The 4157-nt window shown below is 38.9% G+C and overlaps 1 non-coding gene across 1 annotated transcript; it reads right to left on the reverse strand.

Annotated features, from left to right (window-relative positions):
* Positions 1-2622: 2622 nt before the first annotated feature.
* trnak-cuu lies at positions 2623-2695 on the reverse strand. The gene has a single exon. It is a non-coding gene; the product is annotated as a tRNA-Lys (tRNA).
* Between the last annotated feature and the right edge of the window lie 1462 nt (positions 2696-4157).

Here is a 4157-nt window from a genome sequence, read left to right on the forward strand (position 1 = left end):
TTAGAATTGAAGGAAGTCAACTGTGGAGGTCAAAATACCACTCAAATATAAATAATTAAATAAATGTTGCAAAATTACAAAGCTATTGAATGTTTTTTTTCTAAATTCAATTTTATATACTTTATTAATCCCAGAGGGAAAACTGCTGTAATTTACACACAGGCCCCTGAAACGCACACACGTGCACAAACAAGACCTACACGTGCGTTAAATGGAGAGATGTCAGAGAAAGATGGCTGCCCATGGACAGACGCCCCAAGCAGTTGGGGGTCCATTGCCTTGCTCAAGGGCACCTTGGCAGTGCTCATGAGGTGAACTGGCACCTCTCCAGCTAATAGTCTATACTCCAAACTTGAACCAGCAACCCTATGGGTCCCAAGCCTAGTCCCTGTGGACTGAGCGGCTACTGTCCCCATCTGTGGCAGAAATCTACTTGAGTGAAAGTTACATAAAAAAAGAACCTCAAACTGCTTTGTTAAAAAAAGTGCATAAAAACAAATACAAAATACAATACCAAACTATCACATGCCAGCAAACAGGGCTCTCCACAAAAAAATAAAGCCACTATTTTCAAAGTGCAGGAATGTCAGCTTTGATTTTATATATAATGTCCATCAGTCAGACACCTGCCTTCAGACACTGGAGTTCATGGGCCGGATTGCAGCAAGCAGCGTTACTCCGTTCGCAGGTAACTTCTAAAATAGGAACAACTTGACTCTGAACAACTCTGAACACAATAATAATCAATACGCAGTGGCGTATGTTTGTTTTGATGGGCCCCAGTGGAGGCCTATGGGTTCACAAAGCACAAACATATTATGCACACACACTTGGGCCTATAAAGTACCAACCATGTGTTGGATTTTACAGTGGGAATGTGTTACTGAGGCTATTGTATTTGAAGAGTTCAAAGGTCAAAAAAAAAATGTGATCAGAGGATTCAGCAAGCACCTGAGAGCAGAGGAGCTGTCCGTTTCACTGACGTGCTGAAATGACCGCAGACTTTATCTGGCTTTTTTAAAACCTTTAATAACCTCACGACAACCGTACTCCTCCTAAACAGCAAGAGATTGTAGTAAATAAGATAGAAGAGAGCTGCAATACCTGTCAACAAACAACACCACGTCCCAAAAACTGGACAGCTACAGCAGAATTCACAGTTTATTCACCAAATTACACACAATGAAGCAGGTGCTCGGCGGCGACCTGACTCCCAAATAATTACATCCTTTTAAACAGGGGCACGGCGGCCCAACACATACCCCAAATTCCCTTGAAAAAGTACTTGTACTAACCTATTTGATTCTTCTGACTTCTGGCTGTGGAGTCTTCAGCCTGCAACCAAAAATGTAAATATAACGGCTATCTAATGCTAGGAATATCCAGCATCTACTCAGCTGTTAGTATACCATCCACCTGGTACAGACATTCATTTACTAGCAGCCTACATAATACATGTATGCCTTGTCTTAAAATTTACATCTAACACAACAGCCAAACGTTACTATTTTTTCGACCAGTGTTATGTAGCTTGCTGCTTCGGTTAGCTGACCTGCTGCTTGTTTGTTGACACACGCTGAGGGCAGCGGCGAGGGGCTTGTCCGTGAGCTGGCAACTGTCTGTAAAAAAAAGTCCAAAAGAATCAAATCAGCTGTGCAACATTTTCCACCTGTCCTCTTTTCTCTCCTGTCATTTTGTGTTTGAAAGGCTCGACAGCTCACTCATCATGCCTTGGTGTTCTCAGTGTTGACAGATTTTAAACATTTTAACTAGGGATGTATAATAATATGAAAATGTCATCGGTATTGGCTGGTATTGACTTTAAAATGAAATACTGGAAGTGGCCAACATGCTGATATCTGCTGATATCATACAGGATTTTTTTTTTGGCAAAGTGAACATATACATCAACTTTAAGTTGACATATTTTTCATATTTTGCACTATAAATTAATATCATAGACACTGGAAAGCATTATGTTTTTTTGTCTCCATCTAGGGGTGTGCCATCAAAATACAAGTAAGTATAATATGTTAATTCCACTACAGAGACCTGATTGATCACTATAATTAGGGGAGTAAAAATGTTGATATATCAATATTGGCCTGTTATATTGGCAAAATGAGACATATCAGATATGGGCAAAAAATCCAATCTTGTACATCCTTAATTTTAACTGTGTTAGTATTTGATGAAGCTGCCTGTACTGGATCTGTGTCAGTACATTGTGGCTGGTGTGGAAAAACTGAATCTGTGATTGCACTGGCTTCTCTACTAACACTAAAATACTTAGTACACAGGGTGAACCAGCAAAATAAGAGGAGAAATCAATCAAGAAATCAAGCATCTTCAAAGAGTTATAGGTTACATGTTATGCAATTGAGAGTAATTGCCTGTGTTTGCAACAAGGGCCATAAATAAATCTAACCATCAAGATACACAAACTATTTCAAAGAAGCAACCACAAGGTTAAGTGTTATATGTGTGACTACATGTGCATCCCTGTTCATACTTCCTCTCCCCTGAAAATGCCTTTTAGAACCTGACACACTAAGATTAGAGGAACGATGGCGGGAGAGACACGACAACCTATCGAGTCTACATTGCAGTCTAAAAGGTAGTCGCCCAACGTGGGGCTCGAACCCACGACCCTGAGATTAAGAGTCTCATGCTCTACCGACTGAGCTAGCCGGGCTGATAACTACACGCGCGGGCTATCTAGTTTTGACCACTAGGGGCAGCACTGGATCCATAAAAAGACAACAGGAAATTTGATTCTGCAATCAAAACATACGTGTTTGTGAGAGGAGATCACAGCACCATGGATGACACAATTCCAGTTGAATTAATCCATTTAAAACCATACAAACTATGAAGATGAAACGATATATCTTACCACATCAACAGCAAACAGCTATTTAAGAGCAATGTAGCGCGTTACAGAAAGTTTTATACAGGTTATAAATCTGCCGAGAACGTACCTGTTTTCCCTGGTCTGTTTGCACCACTCTTTCTGAAAAATGGTCTTTAAATCCAGTTGCCCCAACCCCCAAAAAGACATGCCGAACACAGTTTTTTGCGGTTAGCCAAGTTCCTCTTTGGAACCAGCCCTTTTTGCATGGCTTTGTCTGAAGTCATCCGGTCGACGTGCTCCCAAAGGAGTAAAGTGTTAAAGGCGCAGTAGTTAAATAGTTAACACGATTCTTCAAGTGTACTAGGGCGCAAATTACCGACATGTCAGTTGCTCGTTAGCTAGGTAGAGCTGTTTGGGCTGCAGGTGATTTGTTACCGGAAACAGGCGAGCAGCATCAGACAAAACACTACAACATTATAAAAAAAAAAAAAAAGTCCTCCTTTTCTGCTCCTTTCCTGTCCCATCTATAAAGGCTAAAAAGACAAAAAAGAAAAAGAAAAAGTCACACAAAAAATTAAGATTAACTGAGTTAGGAAGAAAGAAAAGCTGCATAACTTTAATAGATTAAATGTTGTCAATAGGCATACTGTATAATATTCTGTGTAAAATACTGCTGACTGTTAACTGTTAGAACTATTATTAATAATAATGTTGTTGATTGAATCTGTATATTGTGTAGTACGACTGTTCCACCATTAGAACAAATACACACACACACACACACACACAGATTCTTTTTTCTCTTTTCTGCTGTCTAGTTCTATTTTCCTAAAAAAATATAAATAATATATCATCTATATTTTAAATCTGATTTTAAGTATTTCAGTCTGTTCAGGGACCAGTTCTAGCAGATTAAGCAACAGACCAATCACATTAGCTCGGAAAAACACCAGAACGAACCATTGGCTGAGGGAGTAGGCCTATAGGCACGTGTCTCCTGATGTCACAGGGTTTCTACCACTCACATCCCAGAACACACCCACGACCCTGATTTGTATGCACAGAGCTCATTAATATTTATAGGGGTCATAGATTTGAATCCTGATTGGATAACAGCTACACAGAAGGAAAATGAGTTATATTTTTGACATTATTGCTCTGTTTTTATATATATATATTTTTCTCTGTTTTCGACTAAAATAAATAATAAGTAATTCAATTAATTGATTAACTTTAAAAACAAAACAAAAAAAAACGTTATTGAATCCATAAATAATGAAAAATAAAATCAGGACACTTTCAA

This window comes from Plectropomus leopardus, chromosome 17, assembly GCF_008729295.1.
Source record: "Plectropomus leopardus isolate mb chromosome 17, YSFRI_Pleo_2.0, whole genome shotgun sequence".
Taxonomy (NCBI): domain Eukaryota; kingdom Metazoa; phylum Chordata; class Actinopteri; order Perciformes; family Serranidae; genus Plectropomus; species Plectropomus leopardus.